The 21,325-nt window shown below is 36.2% G+C and overlaps 1 long non-coding RNA gene across 50 annotated transcripts in view; it reads left to right on the forward strand.

The window, feature by feature from the left end:
- The window catches only part of LOC137488701 (uncharacterized), a 154,117-nt gene that overhangs the window by 33,769 nt on the left and 99,023 nt on the right, over positions 1–21,325 (forward strand). For 13 of the 50 annotated variants that reach the window (XR_015519012.1, XR_015519009.1, XR_015519010.1 and 10 more), the window contains exon 2: positions 11,699–11,765. This is a non-coding gene — a long non-coding RNA (uncharacterized LOC137488701). Of the gene's footprint in view, positions 1–7,528; positions 7,718–11,698; positions 11,766–17,064; positions 17,232–21,325 lie in introns of all 50 variants that reach the window. The other 37 variants (XR_015519022.1, XR_015519056.1, XR_015519054.1 and 34 more) reach the window with 5 other exon arrangements.

The following is a 21,325-nucleotide window of genomic DNA, read 5'->3' on the forward strand; positions in this document are numbered from 1 at the left end:
GTTGATCTACCTTTACCATTGCACACACTTTGTAAGATTTAATCTAGTTTAAGTGTCTCTTTAACATGTTTATTTTATTACAAAGAGATTAGACACTTTAAATATGTTTGTTTTGACTATTAAAACTATTTGCCTTGTAACCTTGGTAAATGAAAATAAAAGGGTTAAATAACAAAAAAATCCTAATATTCCTAAATGTTTTGATAAAAGTATTCAATAATTACCAATATCAAATGATATGAAACATGATATTGGGATGATTATTTTTGCAATATCGTCTAGTACTATCAATATTTATCTAGATCTATACCAATCTCGATCTCTCTTACTTTCTCTCTCTATCAAATTCAAATTCAATCCAATTTATTGGCATAACATATATTGGGTACATATTGCCTAAGTGTACATGGCAAGGGGAAAAAAATAATTATATAAGTAATAATTATATGGTCACACTTTATTTTGATAGTCCATTTGTTAAAGTTACATTGCAACTAATTCTCATTAGATTAAGATAAGGAGCAGTATCAACAGATACTGGGCAGACAGTCTACTAATGCTCAAATGAACCATCAAAATAAAGTGTTACCACCAATGTAGATGAAAAAAAATCATAACAATAATAATATATGATAAAATAGAAAGGAATAACAGATACTGGGTACATATTGCCAAAGGAATTCTAAAGAAATGCTATGCTCTGTTAAAGACACAGAACAGGTTTGTGCAGAATATTTTGAGTTGAATGTACCTTTTAATGGTATAAAATAAAGTTTATTAAAACAAATTCTCAAGTATTTGGCTTGGCATTTTTATAGCAATATTGCCAAATAATTTAAACTATGTAAAACACATGGAATATAATAACATCATAACAGTAATAAAGGTTATATAAATAAATGATAATATGATGATGAATAAAAGATAGAAAAGTAGCAAAATCAGATCATATCTTATATTAATTACAATGGGCTATATATGCACACAGACTTTTGATTTTCAGCCAGGCAGCCCAAGAGCTTCCATAGAGCCCATTCTAAACAGTGTGTAGATTATGTAAAATAAGGCAAATTAACCCAATAGGTTAACCATATCTTATGGTGTACACATACTTTCCTGCTATTTGGCTGCTATGTTGTTCTCTCCAATTGTTTTTTTTCTGAGTAGTTTAATTTATAGAGTGAGTTATTGTGTTTTTGTTTTTCTCTTGGGAATACTTGTGAAATAAAGGCGTTAATTCACTCAGTTCAGATCATAAACTATGGAAGTTTATTGCCTCCTAGTGGTCAGAGTTAATGTTGCTCTTTTAAAAATGACAAATTCTAAGAGTAAAGCTCTGAATAGTTTTTCACCTAAACATCGGGCATTAAAATCTTTAAAAAATAATGACCGGAAAGGCTTTGGCATTTTCTTTCTTTCTTTCTTTCTTTCTTTCTTTCTTTCTTTCTTTCTTTCTTTCTTTCTTTCTTTCTTTCTTTCTTTCTTTCTTTCTTTTTGTGCTTTTTTGCTCTTTCACTTTTGCTATTGCTCTCTTGCTTTCTTTTGCTCTCACTCTTCACTCTCATTTTTTATTTTTTGCTTTTTGTGTTTTCATTCACTCTTCTTTCTTTGGCTTGCTATTTCACTTTTGCTTTCTTGCTTTTTACTTTTTCTTTTGCTCTTGTTTTTTCGCTCTTGCTGTTTGCTGTTTTTTGCTCTGCTCTGTTTTCCGCTTTTTTCACGTTTGCTCTTTCTGGCTCTTTCGCTTTTTCTGTTTTTCTTTCTTTCTTTCTTTCTTTCTTTCTTTCTTTCTTTCTTTCTTTCTTTCTTTTGCTTGCTCGTTTTGTGCTTTCTTTTGCCTGCTCTTTCTTTAGCTTGCTCTCTTTCGCTAATTCTTTCCTTTGTCTGCTTTTTCTTTTGCTCTTGTTTTTGCTCCGTTCTTTTACTCCTTCACTCTATTTCACGCTTTTTTCTTTCTTTGTTTAATTTTATCATTTTATTTGATTGCTTCTATTGCAGTGTAGGAGCTGTTCTGAGAATCTGTCATAAGAGTTTGACCTTCAGATTCTCCTAAAGCACAAAACTGATGGCAGAGCTATTTATTCCTGACCTCTGAGACCTTTTGCCCTTCAGTGTTTATCAGAAATCTCTCTTTTCTTTGCCACAGTAAGGTAAAGCCTTCAGTCCTGCATTGTCATCCTTCAGTTTATTTTCAGTGACCTCTGACTGCAACCCTGAGCTGCAGGCCTGCTTCTCCAACATTGGTCTTCTTTTACAAGATATTGAAGGAACTATTGACTTGTTGCAAAGATGGGGATTTTGCAAGATACAATTTCTGGACAATCTTTCAGCTCAGTTAATGTTACTTTACAGCATCTTTGATTAGCATTACTGTAATTGAGTGGAAATTGTGTTACACAATGGGCCATCAAATGTTCCTAATATTCGTCCTTGGACATAAAAATAGCATGCATACTAAAACACTTAAATGTCCAATGTAATTGTGATGTAGATAGCAAATAAAAACATAATATATATGACACACACACACTCAACATAAATGAGTAAACCCTTCATATTCATTAAGTTATTCATTCATTTTCCTTTGACTTCAAGAAACCAGTTTGAGATGATTTGCGCTTTGACATGGTGCGTTATCCTCCTGGAAGTAGCCATCAGAAGATGGGTACACTGTGGTCATAAAGGGATGATCATGGACAGCAACAATACTCGGGTAGGCTGTGGTGTTGACACAATGCTTAACTGGTACAAATGGACCCAAAGTGTGCCAGAAAAATATCTCCCACACCATAACACCACCACCACCTACCTGAACTGTTGATGCAAGGCAGGATGGATCCATGCTTTCATGTTGTTGACGCCAATTTCTGATCCTACCATCTAGATGTCGCAGCAGAAATCAAGACTCAAGAAATCAGACCAGCAAGAAATCAGACTAGGCAACTTTTAATGTTCTATTGTCCAATTTTGGTGAGCCTGTGCCAATTGTAGCCTCAGTTTGCTGTGCCTTAGGAGTGGCACCCGGTGTGGTTTTCTGCTGCTGTAGCCAATTTGCCTCAATGTTGGACGTGTTATCTGTTCAGAGATGCTCTTCTGTAGACCTTGGTTGTAACGAGTGGTTATTTGATTCACTGTTGCCTTTCTATCAGCTGGAACCAGTCTGGTCATTCTCCTCTGTCCTCTGGCATCAACCAGGCTTTTGCCACCACAGAACTGCCGCTCACTGGATATTTTCTCTTTTTCAGACCATTCTCTGTAAACCCTAGGGATGATATTGTGTGAAAATCCCAGTAAATCAGCAGATTCTGAAATGCTCAGACCAGTCCGTCTGGCACCAACAACCGTGCCACATTAAAAGTCACTTAAATCCACTTTCCTCTCCATTCTGATGCTCGGTTTGAACTGCAGCAGATTGTCTTGACCATGTCTGCATGCCTAAATGCATTGAGTTGCTGCTATGTGATTGGCTGATTAGAAATTTGCATTAACAAGCAGTTGGACAGGTGTACCTAATAAAGTGGCCAATGACTGTATATTAAAAAACATGTCCAAGTAAGCAAAAGAGATTTTTCTTTTTAAATATATTAAAAATGATGACATAAATGTATTATTAAAATATATATGACCAAATTTTTATGTAGATATAACACTGTTAAACAACATTTTTTATGGCTGGATTTAGAAAACTTGGCTGCAATATGAAAAAAATGTAAATGTATAATTGAAATAAAGTAGATTAAAGTAAAATTATAACAGTAAATCATTTGGCTTTTGTGCAAAAAGGGTCACTGTTTTAAAATGCGATTCTGTGAGCTAAAGTGGTCAAGATGGCCAGACGTGAGCAGCAGAGCTAAATTGTCCACCAGGTGGTGCTGATGCCTAATTTCTGAATGACTTTACAATTGCAGTTTGGATTTCATCAACATCCTGTTCAAACTTACTGATAGTTCACCCAAAATAATTATTAAATGTTTTAAAACTTTTAGGATTTCCTTTCTTCGATCAACACAAAGCAAGATATTCTGAAGATTGCTGGACAAAAACAGCCATTAGCAAAGTTCCTGTCCAAACATGTGCAAAAACCAGAATATTGCATAAAACATTTGCGAATAAAGCACCGTTTCCATCCAATGAGTAAAAGAACAATATCGTCACTTCTTGATAAAGTGGTGCCAAATTAATTAAGACAAATGGAATTTGCTCTTGGAAAAGCCATTATGGGGCTTTATTCTCATATATTACATTGTTAAATAAAAATAACATGGACACTAACACTGTTAATTGGATTTACTACATTGGCAACATGGTGGTTCAGTGGTTAACACTGTTGCCTCACAGCAAGAAGGTCACTGGTTTGAGCCCCGGCTGGGTCAGCTGGCATTTCTGTGTGGAGTTTGCATGTTCTCCCTGTGTTGGTGGGGGTTTCCTCCGGGTGCTCTGGTTTCCTCCACAGTCCAAACACATGCGCTATAGGGGAATTGAATAAGCTAAATTGACCGTATGTTTGTGAATGAGTATATGGGTGTTCCCCAGTGATGGGTTACAGCCGAAAGGGCATCTGCTGTGTAAAACAAATGCTCAATAAGTTTGTGGTCACACCCCTGATAAATAAAGGGACTAAATTGAAGAAGAATGAATGAATGAGTAATTTATATATATATATATATATATATATATATATATATATATATATATATATATATATATATATATTTTTTTTTTTTATGGCTGCAAACAATTAATATGTGCTGAATTTAAGCAAACATCCCAGGATTGTGAAACCCCCGCACACTCATGCACTATGGCCAATTTAGTTAATCCAATTCTCTTATACCACGTCTTTGGACTGTGGGGGAAACCCGGAAAAAAACTCAGAATAAATAAAACCTCAAACCATATAATAATGACTAAATTATGAGCCCTTTAAAGGTCCCATGAAATTAAAATAGGTATAAATAATAGATTTTTATTTATTTTTAAAAATTTTTTTTTTTTAAGATGTTAGTATCAGTATTGTAGGTTTGTAGGATGTAGTGCACACCAATACAGTGACAATTCGCGTTTAGAAGATATAAAACTGATATAAACATGTAAAGCTTTTAGTTTGTCACTCCCGCCTAAATGTATCACCGTTTTTTTTCACGTCACCTCATACTTCAGTTTTTCATCAAATCATCTGACCAATCAAATTCTCTCTAGTATATGCCCCGCCCACTTCAAGACGCTTTACGTTGAATGCTCTTGAGGAGAGCTGTGAAAACAACAAAACGTGGCTATTTTTAAAAAGGGGAAGGGTATTCTATGTCCCGCTCTCTCTTTGTGTTTCAGTTGTGATTACGGCAAACCTCGAATTAAAAAAACTCACTCTTCAAAGACCTTTAAAGCTCTCTTTTAAGATCATTTCCTCTCCATCATTTCAGAGATGAAATCACGCTCTCTGGTTTGGGTGTCATGGTCTTGGTGGTTTTCGCAGCCTGCTTTCACAGCAAGTGTCATTCTCACCCTGTCTAAAGCATCCCAACATGCACCTGGCTCCTGTTCAAAGGGTCTGGCCATGTGCCATCAGCCCAAATGACTGCTTTTGTGGAGCAGAGCTGTGATGCCGTGTGAAACACTGAGATTTGGATCTGACTGCTGTTTTTGTATTTTTTTGTTATAATGTTGAATATTTAACCTAATTTAAGTTTTTTCATTGCTTGTTAAGCTGTAACTTCAATAAATGAATTAAATTGTAAATAAATATTTTAAAATACAATACAGTTTAAGTCAGAATTATTAGCCCCTTTTAATTTTTTCTTTCTTTTTTAATGTTTCTCAAATAATGTTTAACAGAGCAAGGAAATTTTGACAGTATGTCTGATAATATTTTTTCTTCTGGAGAAAGTCTTATTATATATATATATTTTTTGGCTAGAATAAAAGCAGTTGTTAATTTTTAAACACCATTTTAAGGTCAAAATTATTAGCCCCTTCAAGCTAAAGATTTAATAGTTCTGACTTCAACTGTATATAATTATTATCAGTTAGTTAATTTGTTGAGCATTGGTGTAAATCAGTGGTTCTTAAACTTTTTTCATCAAGTACCACCTCAGAAAACAATCGTCTCTCCAAGTACCACCATACAGAGCAGTATTGAAATTCAGTAGCGTAATTGGCCCAGTAAAGCAGCTACAGCTTTGCACAGTTCAATAATGTGGCAGATTAATTCCTACTATTAAGAATATTTAATATTGTCAGTCACTTTAAACATTATAAATAGTCTAAACATTAACACTGTACTGTGCTTATTTGTATAAAAAACAAACAAACAAAAAAAAACTCTTAAAAACGTCAACATTTATATTAAAATGTTCTTTTAAAAGTTTAAAATTGTAGGTTACTGTTCTTAAAAAAAAGAATAAAGAAAAATAATCCTGTACTTAAAGGTATTAACATATAGTAGCCAACTCATCAACACCTGGAAACGTTGCCTGGATATAGGCTATATGGCATTATATATTTATATACAAGTAATTTTTGTTAAATTTTGATATATGTAGCATGTACACATGACATATTGATTCCTCCGCGTACCACTAGAAGGAAACCCGGGTACCACTAGTGGTACACGTACCACAGTTTGAGAACCACTGGTGTAATACATTGTAATATATGACAAATATCAGTTGTCATTGATTATTATTTCCATTATATTGTAGTAATAATATATATTTGTTTGTGTGTGTGTGTGTGTGTGTGTGTGTGTGTGTGTGTGTGTGTGTGTGTGTGTGTGTGTGTGTGTGTGTGTGTGTATGTATATATATATATATATATGTATATATATATGATAGATAGATAGATAGATAGATGGTTTGTTAAAACCAAAGGTTGCTTTCAGTACTGTTTTTGTATTAAATGGAAAGCAAATTTGTCTCCTGCCCTTTTTGGCTGAGCTGGAAAAATTTTTCGATCTGTGACAAAAAAATCCATAATGTGATCCAAATTGTGAGATTTGTGATCCATTACACCACTAATTAATTAATTACAAACTTATTGATAACACATGAATATATGTATCTTACATGTATTTTGCCAACTGCTGTTTACATATGTAATGTTTATATAAAGTGATTATCCTTATATAATTTAAACGTCTATATAATATAATATAATATAATATAATATATCGAACATTTATTAAATATTGACTGGCTGTTTCTGCAGGTTCCCGTGTTTTGCAGTAATAGTAATCACTTTAAAAGTGTTTTAATGGTTTAGCTGCATTGATTAGTAAATAAAAGCCTATTATTGACCCATGAAATCTGAGGGGGAAAATCCACAAGGGGGCGCTGTTGCTAAAAGATCTGTAAAGCTGCTTCACTGTTAAAATGTACTATATTATGCTTAGAATAACAACACAGTTTTAATGATTGATTTACAGTGCGCTTGTCAGTTTTACAGTATTAATGGCCACCAAAATTGCCACTAATGCTGTAAATTTTACAGGATTTTGTTACAGTGAAGTGTAACTTTATTGTCATTCCTGCAGAATTCGGATTGGCTGAAGTTCTTTTGTTGATTTAAGAGTTGCCGCTCCTCAGGATCAGGATTGTAATTGAATCACAAGCCATGGATGTGAGGAACTCAGGCGGTCTGATCTGGTGCTTTGGCTGAGTTCACATCTCTGGCATCATCTTCATCCTCCTCCTCCTCCTCCTCCTCTCCATGAAGGAACCAGGTGCTGCCTATTCATTAGCCATTATCGCTCAGAGATCCAGCCAGATAGACTGCCTCACCGTGCCATCCCAAAGCTGCAAACAGATTATTCAAAAATTCCATCTTTTTCTCATTTCGATGAGATGCTTTACACAGTTGAAGTCAGAATTATTTGCCCCCTGAATTATTAGCCCCCCTAGTTATTTTTTCCCCGTTTTCTGTTTAACGGAGAGATTTTCTCAACACGTTTCTAAACATAATAATTTTAATAACTCATCTCTAATAACTGATTTCTTTTATCTTTGCCATGATGACAGTAAATAATATTTCACTTGATATTTTTCAAGACACTTCTATATAGCTTAAAGTGACATTTAAAGGTATAATTAGGTTGACTAGGCAGGTTCGGGTAATTAGGCAAGTTCTTGTATAATGACGATTTGCTCTATAGACTATTAAAAAAACATAGCTTAATAGTGCTATTAATTTTGTCCTTAAAATAGTGTTTAAAAATTAACAAATACTTTTATTCTAGCCGGAAAAAAAAACAAAAAAGACTTTCTCCAGAGGAAAAAATATTATCTGATAGGGATGTAACGGTATCAGAATTTCACGGTACGGTAATACCTCGGTATGAATGTCACGGTACGGTATTTATTGAATCATTTACAGGAAAAAACAAAACTTATGAAAATACTCCAAAAAAGTGCCAAAAGTGTCAATGACATACAAATTAGCCATCTATCTGTAAGCTTTGAAACAGGAACTTCAATTTTAATAACAAAAAATTATTAAACCATGTAAAAAAATAAAGTTTCAATTTAGTATTGTTGAAAACTCATCACATTCAACATTTAATCACACTCAGCCCATCTACCCAGATGAGAGCTCTGCTAGTCGGACTTCTCATCAAGCATCTCCCGCTGGATCTAATCTCACTATATTTATTAAACGGGATATTTCATTTATCTTGTTGTCTTTATCTAACGACATATTCCCTGACTTTGGTCATTGGAATCTATTACTTGTTCTCAGGTAACGTGTTTTGGCTGAGCGCAAAGATAAGTAAATGATTAATGTAACCACGTACATTCTGTATATTGACTGATCGCTTGCCTTTATTTCCTATAATGTATAAACTTATTGTATGTTATACTTTTAAAATGGCCATTATCGATTCTTAAAACTGATACTCAGCAAAAGAGAGGCTGTGTTTCGTATTTTCACTGAAATTGAAAGGACTTAGGAGGCAGTTGTTATCGGCTCCGTTTTGTTATAAATATCCATACAGTGAAGATGACGCTCATCTTATGCAGCACGGCGCCTCAACATTTCTGCTGTCTAAAGCAGGTCGCACACCAGAAGCGCCGCTCGGCGCCGCGACACGGCGCGCACATGACAGTTTAAAGTATCACACACCAGACGCGCACATTCGAAGGATATTTAACATGAAACTAATCAGATGGCGCTCTGTGGCGCGTCTGAAAAATGAACTGCGTCCTGAGCCATCGCCGGGCGCCGCCGACAGCCGCCGACTTGCGGTGCCGGTGTGTGTATCCTGATTGAAACCTATGTTTAGAATTCTAAAATACATGGCGCTGCGTGGCGCTGAGCGGCGCTTCTGGTGTGCGACCTGCTTAATTAGAGTTTTCCAGCTCTTTTCATCCCCGCTTCTAGCAGCACACTCCATTTCCGCATTACTGGATCTGTAGCGACAACAGACCGCAAGGGATGATGGTCAAGCATGGGCTGATGGCAATTGTAGTTTTCGTTACCTCCCGTTCGCTTCATTCGCCTGAGCAAATTTTCTCAGAAGACCTAACGTTTTACCGAGTCATGCGACTTCGGTAATATCGAAAAAAATTAATATTGCGGTATGACGGTTTTTATAATACCGTTACATCCCTATTATCTGACATACTGTGAAAATTTCCTTGCTCTGTTAAACATCAATTGGGAAATATTAAAAAAAAAAGAATACAATTCAAAGGGGGCTAATAAATCTGACTTCACCTGTATATATACATGTACCATCATAAATGCTATTTGAAAGGTGGCAACAAATGGTGTTGTTACAGTTTTAGATTGACTTTAAAGTGGTAGTTTACCCAAAACTGAAGTCTCAAGTCATTTACTCAGCTTTTACTTGCTTCAGACCTTTATTAGTTTCTTGCTTTTGTTAAACACACAAGGTGTTTTGAAGTGCTGCAAACAATTGATTTATTTATTTTTTCTACTTTAGAGGTGTCGATGGTTTTCTGTATTCTTCAAAAATACCTGCTTTTTTGTTCAACAGGATAAACTCAGTTTTGTAACCACTTGAGGGAGAGTAAATAGTAAATATAATTTCATGTGTCTACTATCCCTTAAAATTGACATTGACTTTTTTTATTTGAATTGATACAACCATTGGTGTTTCATTTAAAGGGCTCCTATGATGAAAATCATCTTTTGTCAGCTTTTTAGACAGAACTGTGTGTCAGTATAGTGTGTCCACAGTCATATTGGGGTGATGTTATATTGGGGTGATGTTAAAATCTGATCCAAATCCCTTCCATTTTGAGCCCCACTGCAACGTGATGTAGGAGTGGTTTCCCCGCCCACCGAATTGATTGACAGCCGAGTATTAACATGTCTCCGTAGTATTGAGTATTATATCAACAAGACCGAACGTGCACAAAGCAGCTGGGATTAAAAGATCTGTTCAGCTCTCTGTGATCATCAGTCATCATCAAATGTGATCAAGACTGAGTTTCATTAGTATAAAATGTTTCTAAACAGTGCATGTTTGCAATTAATTGCAGCGATTTTTACCGTCTTCATCACCACAGCCGCATAATTATAAAATACGCTTCAATCCTGGTTTGTGGATGCTACATCAGGTTTATTTTGTACACCAACATAACGCAAATCGATATAGCAGTGGTTATTGTTTTAGTATATTGCGTGCTAAAACAGCACAAAGTTAAACGAGCACAATGTGTGTGTGTGTGTGTGTGTGTGTGTGCATGAACTTTGTAACGACATTGTGTGTGACTCATCATTGCAGAAAGGCTTGAATTAGCTCCACTACAAATACATAAACTAATCATTGGGAAAGATCTTGATGTAGTATTTCTCACAAACATTACATGAGATCTTTTTGCTTCATGTCTTGTCAGTGTGCTGTTTATTTGACGCAGCCGAGGCAGAGATTGAGGCACACTCTGACAGGCACATGGGAAATTGGGAAGAACTAACATGAAAGCCAACAAAAACAGCTAAATTGTATTTAGAGCAGAAAATTCTAACATTCTGAAAGGTATAGTAAATAGTCTGATGGGGATTTTGAGGTGAAACTTTACAAACACATTCTGGAGACACAAAAGGCTTATCTTAAATCTTGAAAATGGGGTAAAATTTCATTTCAACTCGACATTCTTAATCTCCCTACTTGACCCAGCATTGGGTTGCAACAATCCAACATTTTTTAGAGTGCAGAATAGCATGTAAACAATTGTCATTCACTTGACCCATATAAGTGTAGTTTTAGTATAGGCCTAGTAAACATTTTCAAGAAACAAAATAACCTGTAAAAAGAAAAACAAATCAGACATCACAACTAAATTTGCTGAGCAATGTCTATTTTATTGATTGAAAAAGACGCAGGGCAGGGAATGATAGGCTTCATGAAGACTGGAAGGACATTTTTATTAACATAAATCATTTTACATTTTGAGATCTCAATTTGATGTTAGATTTTTTTTAATGTATTTTTTTCTTGTTAAGCTTAAAATGTTATGTATTTTTTTCTTGTTAAGCTTAAAATAACTAGGTCCTTTTCAGTTCATGATGTGTGTGTGAGATTTATCCCAGCACTCTAAAGCTAGATGGATTTTCTAGGTGCACAGCAGGCGCAGTATTTACAGAAGCTGCAGTAAAAGTGCACTGTGTTTAACTACCATGATTTCTGCTCTCTCTCTTTCTCTCGTGTTTGTGTGTGTGTGTGTGTGTGTGTGTTTAGGTGCTAAAGGAAGGTCAAACAATCACAGGCCTCGGAAAATACCCTTCTGTGTGTCACACAATATGAGGTAAAATCAGGACAACCTTACTGTACTGTTTTTTCTAAATGCATTCTGTAACTAAATCAATGAAAATCAATAGCGTAATTGTTAGGCTTGGTTGTCGTTTGTGGTTATTTGGATACTTTTAAAATGGTACCTGTGCCTGAACCGATACTTTTGAGCCACAAAATGGTGGATGACTAGAAAAATCTGAAGGCAAAAGAAGGTCCAACCCCATACTAGTAAGGTGTACCTAATAAAGTGGCCGGTGAGTGTACATGCATAAAATGCATATACTTCACATACTATTTGTAGGAAATTTAAAAAAGGTACATCATAACATGTTAAGTAATAAATGACTAATGATTATAAATGATTAAATAAATAATTGGTAATAGATGTATATAATTAAAATAAAATGACACCAAGGAATGGTTGCTTTTTTTATTTAAGCAACACGCACTTCAGTTCACCTTTCATAATGGATTTGAGAAGTCATGATTTCATCTGTAGAGAGTAAAATAAAAGGCCTTCACCATCCACACTATCACATGAGCATAATGTGATGATGCATGTCTATAAACAGCATGAAGGAGTTTATATAATTCCAATCAATCAGTATGTAGAAGTGCGTAAAGCAGGGCGCTGTATGTGCATTAATAACTGGGCTCTATTATACTGATTGAATTGTACTGTGGATGGGCTGTGAAAGAGAGTCCTGAATTAAACGCTTGTATTTTTAATCTGGAGATTGTGTTCAGATAGACCTCTCTCTAAAGCCTGGATTAAATGCAATCCTCCCCTGGGTAAAAAACATCCACTGGCTTCAATCTAATTGGCTTTGGCTTTTACAAAAACAATGAGTAGCTGACAGCCCAGAAAAACAAATGTCTTTAAACTTCCATCTGTAGTTTTAACCTGAAATATTAATCGTTGAGATATTTTGAACGTTTCTAATATATGCATTGATAATGAAAGCTATTGTGTTCATATTGTAAGTTCAAACCCATCAGTGCGCTAATACGCTTTTCATGTGTTATTATGAATTATTTATTTGGACTGGCTCCAGGCGCTCTGTTCGTATCGCTTGCTGTTTATTCAAAGTTTCACATCATCATTAATGTAGTGCGCATCATGAATCTTGAGCTGAAATATGCATTGTTCACTCCATCTGTTATCTAACAAAAGATACACCTTTTTCTCTTATCTGTCTGTCTGTTTTATCTGTCTGTCGTTTTTTTCTTATCTGTCTTGTTTTATCTGTATGTTTGTCAGTTTTCTCTTCTATTTGTGTCATTATTTTTGTCTGTCTGTTGTTGTCTCTTCTCTATCTTTATATCATTTTCTCTTGTCTGTTGTTTTTTAAATTTATCTCTCTCTCTCTCCTTTTCTCTTTCCTGGCTATCTGGCTGTCATTTTCACTTGTCTGTAGTTTTCTCTTCTATGTCTGTCTGTCTGCCAGTCTATTGTTTTCTCATTTCTATCTGGATGTCCGTCTGTCTGTCTGTCTGTCTGTTGTTTTCTCTTTTCTGTCTGTATGTCTGTCTGTCTGTCTGTTGTTTTCTCTTTTCTGTCTGTCTGTCTGTCTGTTGTTTTCTCTTTTCTGTCTGTCTGTCTGTCTGTCTGTCTGTCTGTTGTTTTCTCTTTTCTGTCTGTATGTCTGTCTGTCTGTCTGTTGTTTTCTCTTTTCTGTCTGTCTGTCTGTCTGTTGTTTTCTCTTTTCTGTCTGTCTGTCTGTCTGTCTGTCTGTCTGTCTGTCTGTTGTTTTCTCTTTTCTGTCTGTCTGTCTGTCTGTTGTTTTCTCTTTTCTGTCTGTCTGTCTGTCTGTCTGTTGTTTTCTCTTTTCTGTCTGTCTGTCTGTCTGTCTGTTGTTTTCTCTTTTCTGTCTGTCTGTCTGTCTGTTGTTTTCTCTTTTCTGTCTGTCTGTCTGTCTGTTGTTTTCTCTTTTCTGTCTGTCTGTCTGTCTGTCTGTCTGTCTGTCTGTCTGTCTGTTGTTTTCTCTTGTATGTCTGTCGTTTTCTTTTTTTGTTTGTCTGATTGTCTTTCTCTTTTCTTCTGTATATGTTTGTCTAACATTTTATCTTTTCTTTCTATCTGTCATTTTATCTCTGTCACTTTGTTTTTGTCTGTCTGTCTGCTTGTCTCTGTCATTTTCTCTTTTCTGTTTTGTGTGTCTGTCTCTGTTTTCTTTTTTCTGTCTATGTCTGTCTCATTTTCTCTTGTCTGTCTGTCTATCTCTGTCGTTTTTCTTGTCTGTCTGTCTCTGTTTATTGTTCTTTTCTGTTTGTCTGTCATTTTCTTTTTTCTGTGTCTGTTGTTTTATCTCTCTCTCCTTTTCCCTTTTCTGTCTGTCGTTTTCTCCTCTGTCATTTTTTTCTTGTCTGTTGTCTTTTCATCCCTCTGTCTATCGTTTTCTCCTCTGTCATTTTTTTCTTGTCTGTTGTCTTCTCATCCCTGTCTATCGTTTTCTTATCTGTCATTTTTTTCTTATCTCTTTCTGTTGTTTTCTTTTATTTATCTCTGTCCTGTTTTCTGTCTGTTGTTTTCTTTTCTTTTTCTGTCTGTCTGTTGTTTTCTTTTGTCTCACCTTTTCTCTTTTCTGTTTGTCTGTCAGAAAATAATCGATAGAGAAGATGACTGTCTGTCTGTTGTTTTCTCTTGTATCTCTGTCGTTTTCTTTTTTCTATGTAATCTGTTTGTCTTTTTCTCTGTTATTCTGTATATGTTTCGTTTTATCTTTTCTATCTGTCTGTGATCTTATCTCTGTCACTTTGTTTTTTTCTTTGTCTGCTTGTCTGTCTGTCATTTTCTCTTTTCTGTTTTATTTGTTTGTCTGTCTCTGTTTTCTTTTTTCTGTCTTTATGTCTGTCTGTTGTTTTCTCTTTTCTATCTATCTGTCATTTTGTCTGTCAGTCCGTAAGTATTATGTTGATATGTCTATGTCTGTCGTTTTTTTCTTTTATTTTCTCTGCCTGTCCTTGTAAAGTTTTTTTTGGTCTTTCTCTTTTCCTTGTATTGTTCTTGTATTGTCTGATTGGTGATTTCTTTTAAACATACAGCGATGTGAACGAGAGCAATGCAAGTATCAGTCTTTACTGACAAAACCCAGAGGATGTAAATGCAGAAGCCCAGTCGTCCTGTCTCTCTGAACTTTGATTCATTACTGTGGTCAGGACACACACTCTTAATGTCATGAACGTGTGTTTGTTGCATCTGGATGATTCTGCTGGCAGTACAAACACTGTATACAGACACTGAGCAGACGCAACATGAATGAGAAAAAGCACACATGATTGATTATGACATGCATACACACACACACGCACACACCTTTGATCTGAGAAGTAAAGTTCAATTAAAAGAGCTGAGATCAGATTTCTGGCATTCTGTCTGTCTGTCCTTTTCTCATGTCTGTCTGTCTGTCATTTTATCAGGTCTGTCTGTCTATCTGTCATTTTCTCCTATCTGTCAGTCTTTCATTCTCTCAGGTGTGTGTGTGTGTGTGTGTGTCTGTCTCTCTGTCTGTCTGTCTGTCATTTTCTCTTGACTATCTGTAATTTTTTTTCTTGTCTGTTTGGCGTTTTCTCTGGTATCTGTCATTTTCTCTTGTTTGTCTGTCTGACTGTTTAGTTTTCTCTTGTCTGTCTGTCAGTCTGTCTGTCTGTCATTTTCTCAGGTGTGTCTGTCTGTCAGTCTGGTGTCATTTTGTTCTGTCTGTCTGTCATTTTCTCAGGTCTGTCTGTCTTTTATTTTCTCCTATCTAACTGTGTCTTTAATTTTCTCAGGTGTGTGTGTGTGTGTGTGTGTGTGTGTGTGTGTGTGTGTGTGTGTGTGTGTCTGTCTGTCTGTCTGTCTGTCTGTCTGTCTGTCATTTTTCTTTTATCTGTCACTTTCTCTTGACTCTGTCGTTTTTTTTTTCTTTGTTGTCTCTGATGTTTCCTCTGGTATCTGTCATTTTCTCTTGTTTGTCTGACTGACTGTTTATAGTTTTCTCTTGTCTGTCTGTCATTTCCCCAGGTCTGTCTGTCTGTCATTTTCTCCTATCATTTTCCCAGGTCTGTCTCTGTCTGTCTGTCATTTTCTCCTATCTAACTGTCTGTCATTTTCTCAGTTGTGTCTGTCTGTCTGTCTTTCATTTTATTCTGTCTGTCTGTCGGTCTGTCATTTTCTCCTATCCAACTGTCTGTCATTTTCTCAGTTGTGTCTGTCTGTCTCATTTTCTCAGGTGTGTCTGTCTGTCTGTCATTCATTTTGTTCTGTCTGTCTGTCTGTCATTTTCTCAGGTGTGTCTGTCTGTCATTTTGTTCTGTCTGTGATTTTTCTCCTATCTAACTTTGTCTGTCTGTCTATCTGTCATTTTCTCTTGTCTTTGTCGTTTTTTTCTTCGTCGTCTCTGTCGTTTTCTCTGGTATCCCTGTCATTTTCTCTTGTTTGTCTGACTGTTTTTAGTTTTCTCTTGTCTGTCTGTCTGTCTGTCTTTCTGTTTGTCTGTCTGTCATTTTCTCCTATCTGTCTGTCTGTCATTTTTCTCAGGTGTGTCTGTCTGTCTGTCATTTTTCTCAGGTGTGTCTGTCTGTCTTTCTGTTTGTAATTTTTTTTCTTTTATTTTCTCTCTCTGTCATTTTCTCTGTCTGTCTCTGTCATTTTCTCCTATCTAACTGTCTGTTACCTGTTCTCCCAGGTGTGTGTGTGTGTGTGTCTGTCTGTCTGTCATTTTTCTTTTATCTCTGTCATTTTTCTCGACTATCTGTTGTTTTTTTCTTATTTGTCTGTCTGTAGTTTTCTTTTTCTGTCTGTCGTTTTTCTCTTGTCCGTCTATCATTTTCTTTTATATTTCATCTGTCTGTCTGTTGTTTTCTTTTGTTTCTGTTCTCTTTTCTGTCTGTCTGTCAATTTATCTATTTCTGTCTGTCGTTTTTTCTTTTTGTCTGTCTGTTTGCCTGTATGTCTGTCTGTCTACATAGATCTATCTGTCTGTCTGTCTGCCTGCCTGCCTGTCTGTTTGTTGATCAATCGGTCTGTCTATCCATCCATGCATCCATCTCTCTGTCTGCTAGTAACCGCTAGGTTGCTAATGATCTTTTTATCCTTTTATTGTACTTTGTGTCTGATCAGTCATTCTTTTAATCAATCCATTGTAGTTCCTCTACAATTGGTTTCATCATGTCATTCAGTCACTGTCTATCATTTATTCCTATGCTGTCTGCCCATCTGTGATTCTTTTCTTTGATTGACCACTCTATCGTTCTGTTTTCTATTCTCTCCGTGGTTTGTTCTGTCATTTTCTGCCTCATCCAGTTGTTATTTTCCTCCTCTTTCTTCTCAGTGTCGGCACGCCGCAGTGGGTTTGGCTTTAATCTCGGGCTGATATCAGGTTGAACACACTCTCTGTACTCCGCTGTGATCTCTGCGAGCCGTCACACTGACAGATGGTCAACCGGACCTTTCACTGACCTCAACACCTGTAGCATCACCTCACCTGTGCAATGTGTTGTGAGAATTCTTTTTCTTTCTGGAGCTCTATATAGAACGAAGATTGAGATACTGCTCTCAGCCAGTAACATGATACTAGTGGACAAAACAAAAATTGTCATAGTTAATGGTGTGCATTAAATAGGTATTTCACTAATAAATTACACTGCAGTGGAGGATTAGTAACCCTTTCATGCATTTTTATGGAACCCACATAAACCCAAGATTCTCATAGGAATCCGTCAAGTTTGGTAAAGAAAAAGTCATGGTTTGGGGTTACAGTCAGCATTCAAAGTCAGACCTTACTGTCCTAATTAAATAATGAAAATCAAGGCATGATCGTATTTTATTTTGGTAAATAAAGCGTAATCTAGAGGCCTTCGCCTTTCATATAAGTCACTTTTGACACCAAATAATAAACTAGAAATCAAGTTATTTAATTATTTTATTATTATTTATGTTTTTTGTCTAAAACTTGGATACAGTAGGCGACAAGACTTTTGTCAGGTAGTATACCTCTTTCCAATAGAGAAAACCCATCAACAATCAAGAATGCCTTATTATACAGTACATCTCATTATAATAGTCAATGGGGCCAAAAACAGCCACCAACATAGTGAAAGAGTAGTAAATTTGAACAGTTTACAAGGGTTAAATAGTGTGAATCTTAAGTGTGTTTAAATGCTGTAAGATGTCATTTCTATGCAGTTTTTAAAGTGGCTTGGAATGTCCAGGAAACCAGAATTGTCTTTAAGCTACCAAACAATTGCAGAGTTTTAGCAGTGTTACATTAAAGGGTTTAGCTCTGGCACCAGTGCTCTTTTCTTGAAGGGAACTGCAGAACAGGAACAGTAGTAAAACAACAGTCACTCCAGCAAATTTAGTCTTGGTTGAGCGCTGGTCATCCAGCTTTTCCAAATGTAACTGTACTGGTTGGAAATAATGAACGGCTGCCAGGTATGTGCTTAAAACATCTTCAGCCACACACTGGTAAATCTCCTCTGACAGAATACCATGCATGTAATGGTCAAATGAAGGTTTAAACAAGTGATTGCTCTCAGAACACAAACTAAATCTGTTCAGTAATGCGTCTAGTGGCCCTCTTAAAATTGGACCGCTCTGGAGGCTTTTCTGATGTGTTTGATCACTGGAAAAGAGCTCATAGTCATGCACTGTGACCACTTTTTTTCTTTCAAAACTCTTCAATACTTTTTAAAATGTGTTGCCGGGATGTACTTTGGCAAATCTAGTGCAGTGTTTCCTCTAGGATATTTTCCAGCTGTGGCGGCAGACTCTGTTGGGGATTTTACACAGATCTACCACTACATGGGGCGTTATTTCATTGACAAATGTCGTGGGCGCAGTTTTATGTCGAGATCACATTAATGTAATAGCCTACGAGCATGTCAATCTCTGGTTGAGCGCCGATTTCCTCTGTTCGTGCACAAAACGTCTTGCGCGCCCTCAAATATACGCTGCTCAAGTACAGATTTTCTTGCGCACCCTCAAATAAACGCGGCTGAAGTGTAATTTAGTGCGTTTATTTAGTGAGTATGTCTCCAACAATTATTAGATTTGCTAGGAATATTTATGAATGTCTCAGATAGACTTGCGGAGCGGACCGCGGCATTAATGCGTCCTGAAGTAAAGTGAAACGGCTGTAAACTCCTGCAAGATAAAGTCATTATATGCAGAGCCACAGACCTTGCGATTTTTAACCAGCTATTTAAAAAAACGATCGAATATTTTGAATAAGAAACTTTAATGTAGCCGTGGCGGGAGGAATTTTGGTGTGGCGCCGCCCGGCCACGGAAGGATGAATGTAGCGGAAACCATGTAGTGTATAGTTTTTCTATGGAGGGTTTGTTCGGCCTGGTACTTTATCAATAAAATGGTCTGCAAACTTGTATAATTTAACGGGAGAGATCACCCAAAATGAACATTGTCATTTACTTGTTAAAAAAAAACAAAAAAAACTTTAGTTTATTTATGTTGTTAAAGACAAAAGAAGACATTTTGAAAAATGTTGTAAACTTGTAACTTTTAACTTCCGTGGTATTTGTTTTTCCTTCTGTGAAAGTCAGTGGGTACACAGGTTTTTAGCTTTCTTCAAAATGTCATCTTTTGTGTTCAACAGAAGACAGACACTCTTAAATGTTTGGAGTCAATTGAGGTTGAGTCAATTTTCATTTATGGGTGAACTATCGCTTTAACTTAAAAGCCCTGTGAATTGCATTAATCCAGCTAATTATTTTGGATATTGCTTTTTTGTCATTTAGTTTATCCAGAACAAGTGATTTTAGTGGATCAATTAATTTTTTTAAACCTTTTAAATAAATTATTTATATTCACTTGCTAGATACACTCACCGGCCACTTTATTAGGTACACCTTACTAGTACCTTGTTGGACCCCCTTTTGCCTTCAGAACTGTCCTAATCCTTCGTAGCATAGATTCAACAAGGTTTTAAAATTATTCATCAAAGATTTTGGCCCATTTTGACGTGATAGCATCACGCAGTTGCTGCAGATTTGTCGGCTCCACACCCATGATGTGAATCTCCTGTCCTGTTCTACCGCATCCCTAAGGTGCTCTATTGGATTGAGCTCTGGTGATTGTGTAGGCCATTTGAGTACAGTGAACTCATTGTCATGTTCAAGTCTGAGATGATTCACGCTTTATAACATGACGCATTATCCTGCTGGAAGCAGCCATCAGAAGATGAGTACACTGTGGTCATAAAGGGATGGACATGGTCAGCAACAATACTCAGGTAGGCTGTGGTGTTGACACGATGCTCAATTGTTACTAATGGGCCCAAAGTGTGCCAAGAAAATATCCCCCACACCATTACACCACCTCTCCAGCCTGAACCTTTGATACAAAGCAGGATGGATCCATGCTCATGTTGTTGATGCCAAATTCTGACCCGACCATCTGAATGTTGCAGCAGAAATGGAGACTCATCAGACCAGGCAACATCTATCCAATCTTCTATTTGTAGCCTCAGTTTCCTGTTCTTAGCTGACAAGAGTGGCACCCTGTGTGGTCTTCTGCTGTTGTGGCCCGTCCGCCTCAAGGTTGGACATGTTGTGCGCTTAGAGATGATCTTCTACAGACCTCGGTTGTAACAAGTGATTATTTGAGTTACTGTTGCCTTTCTATCAGCTGGAACCAGTCTGGCCATTCTCCTCTGGCATCAACAATTCATTTGTGCCCACAGAACTGCCGCTCACTGGATATTTTCTCTTTTTTCTGGAACATTCTCTGTAAACCCTAGAGATGATTGTGTGTAAAAATCCCAGTAGATCAGCAGTTTCTGAAATACTTAGACCAGCCTGTCTGGCACCAAGAACCATGCCATGTTCAAAGTCACTTAAATTACCTTTCTTCCACATTCTGGTGCTCTGTTTAAACTTCCGCAGATCATCTTGATCTTGTCTACATGCCCAAATGCATTGAGTTGCTGCCATGTGATTGGGTGATTAAAAATTTGCGGTAACGAGCAGTTGGACAGGTGTACCTAATAAAGTGGCCAGTAAGTGTATTCATTTTGAAGTACTATTTAAGCTTAACATGCTATTTCTGATGAATTTATTTTTAATACATGCTTCATGTTACATTGCATATACTGTAAATGATTTAATAACACATGCTGCAACTTAACGGTATGCTAATGCTAACAATCTGTTAACTACTGTATTTTAGAAACCACTTGTAACGTTAGTTTGTTAGTGTAGTGTTACAACATGCTAGCAACATCATACAATGTGTTGAATTGTTTAATAAAAAATAATGCCCTTAATATCTCTCTCTTTGGATTAAGAATACCAGTACTAATGGTTACCAGTTTCTAACATTTTCTAAAATGATCTACTTTTACATTCAGCTGCACAACAACAAAAGAAACTCATAAAGGCACAAAACAACTTTACACTGGGTGAATAGTTAATTAATTTTTTTGTGGATTATCCTATTAAATACCTCTCAGTTTTAGTTACTTTAAGTACATTTTGTTAGTCCCATGCAGCTAAATAATGAGTGAAGCTTCATATGCATTAATTGTGATTGTGGGTGCAGATGGAGTTCAGATATTTATTTATTTTTCTTCTTCA

The sequence above is a fragment of the Danio rerio genome, chromosome 20 (assembly GCF_052040795.2).
Source record: "Danio rerio strain M-AB ecotype USA chromosome 20, GRCz13ab, whole genome shotgun sequence".
NCBI lineage: Eukaryota > Metazoa > Chordata > Actinopteri > Cypriniformes > Danionidae > Danio > Danio rerio.